Source organism: Corvus hawaiiensis, chromosome 6 (genome assembly GCF_020740725.1).
Source record: "Corvus hawaiiensis isolate bCorHaw1 chromosome 6, bCorHaw1.pri.cur, whole genome shotgun sequence".
Taxonomy (NCBI): domain Eukaryota; kingdom Metazoa; phylum Chordata; class Aves; order Passeriformes; family Corvidae; genus Corvus; species Corvus hawaiiensis.
The window spans coordinates 64,888,183-64,900,115 of record NC_063218.1 but is presented as its reverse complement, the minus strand read 5'-3'; positions in this window follow the sequence as shown (position 1 = coordinate 64,900,115).

Here is an 11,933-nt window from a genome sequence, read left to right as displayed (position 1 = left end):
ATTCCCAGCAATCCCACATCCCGCACAACCTGGGGGAAGTCCTGAGCAGCACGGACAGGATCATCCACTCCCCGGGATTGCTCCACCAGGCAGAGGAGGAGGAATTTGCTCCGGCCACCTTGGCAGCTACTGAATCCTAGGATCACACCACGGTTTGGGTTGGAAGGGACCTTAAAGATGATTGAATTCCACCCCCCTGCCGTGGGCAGGGACACCTTCCCCTATCCCAGGTTGCTCCAAGCCTGGCCTGGAGCACTTCCAGGGATCCAGGGGGATCCAGGAAACGTTACAAGGCAGCTGATGCTCCACAAAAGGACGGAAGGACCCTGGACACCCACCCTCTGGATCTCCTTTGGGCCACCAGAGATCCCCAGGGAGGGAAGAAGATGAGGAGAGGTGCCAGTGCCAGCTGTGAGCTGCTCTTGCAGCCCATTCCGCTGGCTGTGTGGGCAGCTCCATCTTGGAGCCACATTCCCAGGAGCTGCTCGGAGCAGCAGCTCCCGATTCCGTGCCAAGCTGCCACTGGCTGCTGTTGAGATAAACCCACACAAACAAACAGGCGCCTGGAAAAGCTGGGAAGATATGGAATGCAGCAGCATGGATGGGCTGTCCCGAGGCTGGCCGCCCTCCAGCTTGTCTCTCCCGCTGATCCCAGTGTTGGGAGATGTCACCGAGCACAGCTTGTCCCCATCCCTCAGAGCAGCAGGGAGTTTTCCAGGGGGCCACACCCCTTCCTCTTTGTCAGTGGCTCCAGTTCAATTCCCAGGGAGTGGGAATGCCCAGGGATTGGGTGGTAGAGGTTGGAGAGGAGCATCCACCTTCAGGGAGGGAGGATTACAGCTCTCCCGCAGCTCTGGAGCCGAGGGAACAAACCCCACGGACACCCCCTTCTCCCATCCCCACCTGACTGCTGGGATGTGTGGGAGCAAGGCCGGATGAATTTGTGTCACCCAGGCCACTTCCAAGCAGGACACAAAGCTCAAATCCCTCATCCCAGGACACTGACACAGAACATCACCCAGGAACAAAACTGCCTTAAAATTCACTGGAAGTATTCCAGGAGAGCCTGATCCCACAGGCATGGACAAAACTAAACACAGACCCTAAGAATCCCAAGGGTGCTCTCTCAAACCTTTTAAACCCTTCACTTTCCTCTGCATCCACAAGGAATTCCGTGGCCCCTGTCCCTCCTGCCAGGTGCTAATGAGGGCTCCCCTTCCCCTCAGGCAGCAAATCCCCCTTTTTGGGGGCAGAGGGCCAAGGATTTGTGCTGTGTCCACCCCTGGCAGGCACGGAGCCAGGGTCACGCCAGCATTCCAGATGTCCGGCTGCCGGCACAGAGACTCCGGCTGCGCCAGGGCTGTCCTACAAATGAGCCCGGCAAGACACAAAGAGGCTGATTTCCCAAATGAAGCTGCTGGAATTACTCATCCCAAAATCAGCGGCATCAGCTGCTCACGGTGACACCAATTACATGCAGTCACTGCCCAACGCTGCTTCCCACTCATCCCAGGACATCCCTACTACAGGCATTCCCAAGGCATGGAGCAGTGGAAGGTCAAGCAGGAATTATTTTAAACCAAAAAAAAAAGGTGGATTTAGATGGGATATTGGGAAGAAATCCTTCCCTGTGAGGGGGGTGAGGCACTGGAATGGATTTCCCAGAGAAACTGTGGCTGCCCCATCCCTGGAAGTGTCCCAGGCCAGTTTGGATTGGGCATGGAACAACCTGGGATAGTGGAAGGTGTCCCCGCCTGGAACTGGATGGGATTTAAGGTCCATTCCAACCCAAACCATTCCAGGATTCTTCCAGCAGAGGTGCCACCAGCGTGGGACATGGAAGAGGCACAAGGTGACAGAAGCTGGGAGAGCTGCAGCCCTCTCTGCTGCTGGACACGGTGGGGACACACCTTGGAGCCCCCCGGAGCAGTCACGGATCAGGGGGAGGCTGGGCTGGAGCAGGCAGCTCCAGGGAATGGCGTCACCGACGCAGAGCGGAGCTCCACCGGAGCCTCTCCTTGAAGTGTTTTTCGCTGGATCACCAGCCCGGTTTTCAGGGACACTGACTCATCCTCAGGAGTGCTCTTGCTGCCGGCTGCACTCCGGATCAGGCAGCAATTCCTGACACACCTCCCAGCTATGGGGGAGCATCCCTGAATCCGCCAGCTGGATTCTTCTCCTTGCCAGAGGCCAACTGGGATGCCCAGAGTCAGGGAGTCACGGAATGGTCTGGGCTGGAAGGGACATTAAAGCCCATCCAGTGCCACCCCCTGCCATGGGCAGGGACACCTTCCACTGTCCCAGGCTGCTCCAAGCCCTGCCCAGCCTGGCCTTGGACACTGCCAGGGGTGAGGCAGCCACAGCTTCTCTGGGAAATCCACTCCAGGGCCACCCCACCCTCAGAGGGAAGAATTTCCTCCCAGTGTCCCATCTAAACCCACACTCTGCCAGTGGGAAGGCATTCCCCTTGTTCTGTAACTCCACGCCCTTTTCCAAAGAATCTCCAGCTCTCTTGGAACTCCTTTAGGCACTGGAAGGGGCTCTGAGGTCTCCCTGGAGCCTTCCCTTCTCCAGGCTGGACACTCCAGCTCTCTCAGCCTGTGTCCCTCCCTCTGGCATCTCCATGGCCTCCTCTGGACTCTCTCCAGCTGCTCCACATCCTTCTTACAGTGAGGCACCCAGAGCTGGACACAGCATTCCAGGTGGGATCTCACCAGAGCAGGATAGAGGGGGGAAATCCCCTCCCTGAACCTGCTGGCCATGCCAGGGAAAAATTTACGTGGGAGGAAAAATCCTGGTCCATCCTCAGGGCCCCCTCATACTCTGGCCACAATCCAGGAAGTAACTCACGTTTTCCCAGGGCGCTTCCAGCAGCTCCAGAGCCCCAGCCTGCATCCATCCCACCAGCACAGCAAGGAGCCCACCAGGACTTCCAAAGGGAAGGGCAGCCCCTCCTTAATTCCCCTTTTATCCCATCACTCCTCTGCTCCAGCTGTGAGGCTGATGGGCAGCACTTGGGCTGAGTGGGGAGGGAAACCAGGAAAAGCTTTTACCAAGGGCAGGACGCCAAAAACCTCAAGAATTAAAAGTGTTTTGGGAGCCTCCCACTGTTCCTGGCCTGTCCATCCAACCATGACAATGCCATGCCTTCCACCTCCTCAGTTTCCTTGGGAAAATGGGCCCATCCGTCTTCCCCTCCCACTCAGGGGTGTCCAAACCCCCTTCCCAATTTCCATAGGTGCAGCTCCAGAGGCTCTCATGTGGGAGCTCATTTACCGTGACCTAAATATTCCCTGTGCTCTGCTCCTCTGCCTCAGCACCTCCGGAATCCACGGAATACGAGTGGGATTTCTGCAGGGGAAGAGCGGCAGCGCCTCCCCATCCCAGGGTTTTTCCTGCCATCCCTGTCCCTGCTCCCTGCACGAGCTCCCTGTCTGGGGCAGCCCCATGTTCTCCTCCTTCCCACATCCCTTTTTTCCTACGGGAAGACATCCCAAAGGAATGAGGGGCTGGGACTGCTGGCAGCCACCCCATCCCACTGCCCAGCCGTGCTGCAGGAGCGGGACAATCCCATCAGGGACTTTCCTCCCCGTGGGAACCACGACCGGCAAGGAACAATGGATAGGGTAGCCGTGGTAGAATATTCCAGCACAACCAAGCTCCCTTCCTGCTTTTCCAAGGCTGTTTCCCTCGGGAATTCGCAGCTAATTTAGCCAGAGGTCGGGCTCCCTCGGCCGGGGCTGAGGGAGGATGCAAATGGGACAGGTTGCTATAAAAAGCCAGTGGCAGCTGCTTTTTTTGGAAGTCAGGTATTGATTTTTCCTTGTGGAGCTCTGACTGGAGGGCACAGCATGGAGAGGGGGCACCTCTTCCCGGATAACAGAGCTGGGAGTGATCCCCGTGTGGCACATCCCGCTTGGATCGGGTGGGAAGGGCGATGAGTGAAGCACAACCCCACCACTGGCCCCCAAAACGACCCCAATCCCTCTCCTGCTCCCTCCTTTCCAGACATCCCTGTGCCACTGCCAGGCCCTGCTCCCTAAGAGGGATTCTTGCATATTCCCGCTGCTGCTTTGGGGACATCTCCCATGGAGGAGCAGCAAGCTGCTGGGCTGGGGGCACGGTGCAATCCATTTGAGCATCCACAGAAAGCTCTCTGGAAGCGCAGCTGCAGCTGCCCTGAGGGTCCTGGATGTTCCCATTCCTCCTATCTCCCTCTCATTTTCAATACCTTTGCCAGCAAAAGGAAAAATAAAGGAATTGCTGCTCGCAGCAGAAGTGATTTTCCACTCCCGCCTCTCTCCCACACTTGGATCAGCCAGGACCGTGGCCTGAAATCACATTCCATGCATTAACATCAAGCCTTCCCAGAATCCCCGCATCCCGGTGGCGCTCCGGGCTTTTCCGGGATTGTTGGTGGCTCTGTGCGGAGGGTGGTCCCCGCTGGTGGCGCGTTCCCATGGGAAGTGAGCCGGGATGCGGCCCCGTCCTGTCCCAGGTGGTTGCGGGGACACGGAGAGCCTCGTTGCATCCCGGAATTCCCGTCGCCTCGTGCTTCCCGGGATGCAGGGACGCTCCGTGTCCCGGCGCCTCGGCCCGGCCCGTGCCCCGGGGCTCTCCCGTGGATCCCGGGCCTCTCCCGGTAGTTCTCCCCGGGAGCCACGAGGAGGAGCTTTCAGACCGCACCGCCGCATCCCGGGGCTCCCGGCGCATCCCGCTCCATCCCGCTGCATCCCTCTGTTCCCAGACGTCCCAGTGCTCCTGGAGCATCCCTGTACCCCCAGGGATCCTGATGCTTCCAGACCTCCCGGTCATCCCATCTGTTCTCAAGATTCCCGGTGTTCCTGGAGCGTCCCTGTGCTTCAAAGGGACCCAGTTCCAGTGCATCCCAGTGTTCCCAGTGCATTCCAGTGTTCCCTGTGTTCCCAGAACTCCCAGTGCTCCTGGAGCATCCCTCTCATGGGTCCTTATGCTTCCAGTGCATCCCAGTGCTCCCAGTTAATCCTGTGTTCCCGGCGTGCTTCCCAATGCTCCTGGTGCATTCCGGTGCTGCCTCTGTTCCCAGTGCTCCCAGTGCGTCCTGGTGCTCTTCCCAGGGATCCTGATGTTCCCAGCTCATCCCAATACTCCTGTCTCTCCCAGTGCATCCTGGAGTTCCTCGTGCTCGCATCCCGGCACATCCCAGTGCTGCTGGTGCCCCTGACTCCCCTTGGCCCTTCACACCCATTCCCAGAGCTGCATTCCAGGGATTCCATTCCCCAGCGCTCTCCCACCTCGGGACCCACAGCTCGTCCCTGTGGAAAACCACCCAGGAAGCGCTGGATTCAGGATGGGGCTTTACCAGAGTCCTCCGGACGCTGCTCCAGCTCCTGCCTCGTGCTGCTGCCCTGGGGCTTCCCCATGGATGGCTCCTGTGTGCTGGGATAGTGGCCCATCCCATTCTTTCCCACTCCTTCTTACCCCGTTTTACTCTTTCCCATCCTTTCCCTTCCCACCCCACCCCGGATCCCATCCCATCCCTGGTGAGAGTGCTGGCATGAGGGATGTGGGAGCGTCTCCAAGACGGGTGCCTACATTCCCACTCCTGTCCAGCCCCACCCATCACACCCCTCCGCGGGATTTGCACTTCCATCTCCTCCAGGATGGATCCCCATCCCATTCCCGCCGGCAGCCGGGGGTGTCGGATCTTCCCTGGCACCGCCGGTGGAGCCGTTCTAAATCCGGCACCTGGGATTGGGGTGGGAGGATTTGCGTCAGCCGGTGACACTCGGCTGAGGAGGGGGATCCCGGCGGGATGACTCAGGCGGGGAGGAGTTCCCCGGAGCGGGATGGGGCCCAGAAGGGGTGGGACACTCAGGATGAGGTTGAAAGGAAGAGGAAGAGGAGCCTTTCCTGTTCCTGGAGGAAAGCCAGGCTGGGATTGTGGGATGTGCCACCCTCCTGCCTCCTTCCTGCAGCCCCCTGGGATGGGGAGACTCCCCGGAGCCCAGCAGGGCTGAGCGCAGCCACAGTGCTCCCCTCTGCATTCCCAACGGGAATACCCTGCCCTGGGTGTGTTCCTGCTGGACACGAGGGAGGGGGAGCTCATCCATGCTTGGAACCCCAAAACATGGGCAGTGGATGGGGAAGCCCTGCCTGGGACTCCTGAGATGGGCACTTAGACATCCTATCCTATCCTGTCCTATCCTATCCTGTCCTATCCTATCCCGTCCCATTATTTCCCATAGCTTCTCATCCCTTCCCACTCTTTCCCATTCCATCCCATTCCACTCCATTCCTTCCCACTTATTGTCATCCCTCCCAATCCCATCTCCTACACTTCCATCCCTCCCCATCCCACCTCATCCATTTCCATCTTTTCCTACCCTATCCCACCCTATTCCTGCTCCACGCCCCATCCCTTATCCCATCCCATCCCTCGCCCCCTCCCCCGGGAAGGATTCCCTCCAAGTGTGGCCAGGGGCCACTAATGAGGGCAAGACCCAGCAGAGCTCAATTAAGTGCTGGCACTGTTCCAGCTCATCCCATCCCATCGGAGCCCGGAGTGCCTCCGTGCACGGAGAATTCCCTGCGGGAAACCAGGGAACAGCAAATTCTCCCACTGGTCTGATCCACCCCAATGTCCTCCTCCCGCTCCTGTCTCCACTTCCCCACAAAGCCCCTATCACACGTCATGGATGCACCCCGGCCACATGGATGGCTCTGGAGCCTCTGGAATACCAAGACCTCCCTCTCCTTCCCAGCCCTTGGAGAGGAACTGGGAAGAGCCACAGGCGCTGCTGGAGAGCCACAAGCCCTCATCCAGGCGATGAAATGGCCCATTCCCAAAATACCCTCAAGGATCGCACATCCAGGGAAGGCAGCAGGTGCTCGGCAGCGCTGGCAGGATCCCGCTGCCTTCCAAATCCTTTTTGGGAATCCAGACAGCCTGCTGCGCCATGGAACGGCTCCATATCCATGTGGGAATAACAGGTGGGGGCAGGAGAGTGGGTTCATCATCCCGGTGCTCCCCGCCGTGGCGGGAATTGCTTTCCCGTGCTGTGCTGGAGCTTCGGGAAGCCCATCTGGCACTCTCCGTGCCGGCGAGCTGGGAATTTGTGGAGCGTGCCGGAGGTGGCCGGTGCCGGACATCTGCTCCCGGCCTCAGGGAGCACGGGAGCGGGAGGGCACCGGCAGCGGTGCGTGACTCCGGAGCCGCGGGCTGCTGGAAGCATGCAGGGGGCTGATAGTCCCAACATCTGTCAGCAGCTGGCACGGAGCCGGAGCCAGAGCCAGAGCCGGAGCTCTCCCTATCCAATGCACAGCATTCCTGGGATGGCCGCTGTGCCTGGATGAGGGCTGAGCGCTGGGGAGTGGCTATGGAGCAGAAGCAGCCTGTCCCAGTGTCCCCTTTCCCACTGCAGGACACAGATCCTCCCACTCCACAAAACTGGGTGCCAGAGGCTCCAGTGACGGTGTTGGAGAGGGATCAGATGGGATTGGGATTGCTGTGTCCCATTTTCCTGGCGGAGAGGATGGGATGAAGTTTCCATTCCCCTTTGAGGTTGTGGGAGCAGCATTTCCATCTCCAAGGATGCCTCAGTCCCATTGACTCCTTGTAGTGCCGGATATTGGATTGTGCCAATTCGGATGGGATATTGGGAAGAGATCCCTCCCTGTGAGGGTAGGGAGGCCCTGGCACAGGGTGCCCAGAGAAGCCGTGGCTGCCCCTGGATCCCTGGGAGTGTCCGAGGCCAGGCTGGACGGGGCTTGGAGCACCCTGGGACAGTGGGAGGTGTCCCTGCCCATGGCAGGGGCTGGAATGAAATGGGCTTTAAGGCCCTTTCCCAACCAGACCATTCCAGGATTCCATGATCTTCAGCTGTGCTGCCCTCGCTGAGAAACTGGCCCCTTCCCAAGCAGCTGAAGATCCTGGAATCTCAGAATGGTTGGGCTTGGAAGCGACCTTAAGTCTCATTCCCGCCCCTGATTACACAGGAGCTGTCGGAGGGGTTTGGCACAAGCTGTTCCCAACAATCCTTGGCCATTAAATCCCTCCTCCTGACCATTAAGTGCCTCCACAAGCAGCTGTTTATCTCCAGGCCGGGATGTCAGGTGAATTCCCACCTTGCCTCTTCCCAGAGCTGGCATGGGATCAGCCTCCCTCCTCCCTGCTTCTCCTGCCCCTCCGGTCCTGCCTTTCTGCATCCATCACAGGCAGGTGTTCGAGGCTTTTCCAGCCGGATCTGCTCCAGCGCTAGCAGGGCTCTCCTGGACTTTGCTCCGGCACCTGTGGCAGGATGGAGATGTTTGGAAAACAAACGGATGTGGCAGCGCTGGCCATGGGTCATCACCCCCGTGCCATCGCCTTCCCGCGCTCCTCCACCTCTGGCTTGGCATGAATTCCCGACATTCGCGGCTTTCCCTGAGTCCTTTGTAGGGCCAGACCCGAGCTGAGGGCTTTCTGTAGGATTTTCTCCCAGGTGCCAGCCTTCAGTGCCCACTGGATGAGGATTGGGCACAGCTGTGTCTTGGCATCACCCTGGGAGCGTGGTCTTTCCAGATGGGATCTTTTCCAGAGCTTTTTCTTCTCCAGGCTACCCTGCTTCTGCCTTCGGAGGGAAAATCCAGGCCTCTCCCAAGGCTTTGGAGGGAGGGGTCACCCCAAAATGTGTCTGTGGAGGCAGCGAGTCTGAGGGAGCTGCACAAAGATTCCCCGATGTGGGAGAAATCCGTGGAGCTGCTGGTCAGGGTGATGAGTGTAGCAGGAATTTCTCTCTTCTGCCTTTTCCTCTCAGATTTTCAGGCATATCCTTCATTTTCAATCTCTATCCCGTTTTTCCCAATCCCACTGACCTCACTCCTGCCCTCACAGCCATGGGAATCAAAATTGCTCATCCCCAATCCATCCATCCATCCATCCACCCATCTGACACAGGAGTGATTTATCCCTAATTGTACAGTGACACGGCCCTTCCATCCTCCATAAAAAGCCCCGCAGAGGCACTTTGGGAACTCCTGAGGAGCCGGAGAGCTCGGCTAATAGGGGTCACAGCTCATTACGGAGCCGTGCTCCGCAAATTATCCGACATCAGGATGCAGAGAGCGGTGGTTTCGGATGCACTGAGAGCTCCTGGCTCCATGTTGGCAGTGCCAGAGCACTTTGGAATGGGCAGGGAAAGGGCAGTGGCTGCGCTCTTCCCTCCCTGGCCAGAGTATCCAAGGGCAGCTTCTTCCAGCTCTGCCTTTCCCAGGCATCGACCGGCGGCGCTCATGAAAAAAAGATGATCCAAGGCCGGCGCTGAAGGGCTGGGAAAGCAGCAGGAGGGAGGATGGTGTTCAACAGGATTTGGAGGGGGGAAAAGCACTCCCAGCCTGTATCCCAGCTCTTCCCCTGGAATGCAGAGTGGGATCATCCAGACACTCTGTGTCGCCATTCCCAGCTTTGCCCGGGACAGCATTCCGGGTGCTGGGAGCACAGATCACACCCAAACCCCTTCCCGGCTGGTTCCAGCCTTCCCAGTGAGGCTCCAAAGGCACACCGGGGCCTCTGGGAGTCGGGCCCTGCTGAGTCAGGGTAGCGGGGCTGGAGCGACTCCATCGATCGAAACCTGAGCCCAAACTGGCTGCGGAGAAGGACCCCGGCACGACCCGGCTTTGAGCTTCCAGGAAGGACAAACCCTCCTGTCTCCGCAGCATTTTGGGAGGCGGGATCCACGCATTCCCGGCCCAAACCTGCTGGAGAGCCTCCTGGTTCCATATGGGCTTCTCCTGCATCCCGTGGCTGCCGCGGGCTCGGAGCCAGCAGGAAGGATCCGAGCCCTGTGGCGCGGCCTCGGATCCCGTCTCGCCTGCCGAGCAGCTGCTCCCAGGGACAAAGTCCACGCCGCGACCTTCAGCCTCCACCTGCCGCCTTTCCCGGCTTTCCTCGGAGCTTTCCGGGCGCCCTGGTGATGCCGGAGGGCCCAGAGCTTTCCTCCCTGTTCCAACAGCCAGGCCATCCCTGTGGAGCCAGGCACCATCCTAACTAATGCTGGGAAGGCAGCTGCCTCGGGATTGCAGAGAGCTCAGCCAGGAGGATTTATGGCCAAAATTGTCCCAAAAAGACAAGGAGCATTGGGAAGCTGAGGCGTCTAAACACCTGAAACGGGAGCATGTGGCACCACGGAGTAGGGATGAGGTGGCAGGAGGACAGGGAATATGTGGCATTCCCCATGGCCACCCACCCCGGCTCGTGTCTCCCCTGCCATGCCACCATCCCCAGCATTCCCCGTGAGGTATAATCCATGTTCCTGCTTCCAATTCTTTCATTCTCCTAACATTTTTCTGCCTGGGAGAGGAGCGGGAATAAATTCCTTGGATGGAGAGCACAGCTCTCCGGTGCTGGATATCCCAGCTCTGTGCTGGAGCATCCCTAGCGGCTTCAGGCTCTAACTGGAAGACCCTAGAATTCCCAACGTGCCTGTTTTGGGAGCCACCACCCCTCGGCCCCACCCAGGGACACGCTGATGTGGCACAGGCGTGGAAAACTCCAGCAGCTCCAAAGGGTTGGAGCCACGCAGAGCAAACAGGGAGGATGCGCCGAGGGCGAACAGCGCCAGCCGCGACGGGAACGTCCCTTGGAGCCGCTGGCAAATGCGGCGCCGAGCGGCTCTGCCACACGGCGGATGCTCCCTCCGTAATTAAAATATCCAGAGGATACTCAGTCGCCACCCGGATAATTATTCCCATCAAGCGAGGGAGGCCTGGCTGGGGCTCTGCTGCGTTCCCCGCTTCCCACCGGCCCCACGGGTGGCCTTCCAGCCTTCCCTGCGGACCCACAGCCCGCGGATCCGCCGCGCTGCTCATCCACGGGCTAGCGAGCTTGTCCATCAGTTATCGGCTCATGGAATAACACGCGGCAGGATGAGCATCCCCCCGGGGCCAATCTCCGCCGCTCGCCTTCCCGTGCCTCCCCCGGGGGCCTCTCCCGGGATGCGCTCGGGGGAGCCCGGCGGATCCCGCCCGGCCGCCGGACCGGTTCTGCCCCGCGCTGTGTTTGCACAGAGAAGGCAAACACGGCCAGGAGCGGCGGAGCGGGAATAGGGAGCGATGGGAACAATGGGAGCAGCAGCCGGGTGCCGCCGTCGGCTCATTAACATCTTTATTAGCTGTGACAAGCGCCGGGTCACCGCCCGCTCATGTCCGACTCGAGGAATAGTTCGCTTCCTAAGCCCCTGTAATTGCTCCCGTTAGGCTCGGAAAATTTCCTTGTTTTCCATGGAATTACCCCCGGCTTGGCCTCGGCCCGGAGATTAATTTGGATAAACAGCTCCAGCGAGGGGTAATAAATACAAAGGGAAAGGTTCTCCCCATTAGGTGGGGAGGGAGAAGAGGAAATATCCATTTTCTCCCCAAAATAAGAGGGAAAATGAGGAGAAAGGAGAGGAATGACTCCTTCTGGAGCAGCCAAGCAGCAGAATGTGCCTTTTCCAGGGAGTCCTGAGCGGGCACTTGGGCGACACTCTGCAGACGCAGGAGCATCTTCCTGCCCGGTAGGGACACGCTGGGCAGGAATTAGGGACACTCGGGAATTCGGGATGGCAGCGACTCAGGTGGCCTAAGGGTTCAGGGCACCGGGGAACTCACAGGGCGCTATTTTGGGCCAGCTTTCTCCTTCCATACTGGCCCGAGAAGCAGGAAAAGTCTCCCGGGCAGGTGCCGGGGCGCGACGGGCGTCGGAGGCTCACGCGTGGCCCTCGCCGAGGCGCCGGGCCCGTGACTCAGCAGCGTTTTCCACCCACTTGGCCCCGCTGGAAGTGACGGCGGGAGCGGCTGAGTGGGAGCGGGAGGTTACGGAGCTGCCGGGCTGTCTGTGCGTGCGGGGATGGGGATCTCAGAGCTCGCTGGAGTGTGTGGGAAGCGAGTGGAGAGGAGCGGAGTGAAAGCCAGGGCCGCTGCCAACGGCTCCATGA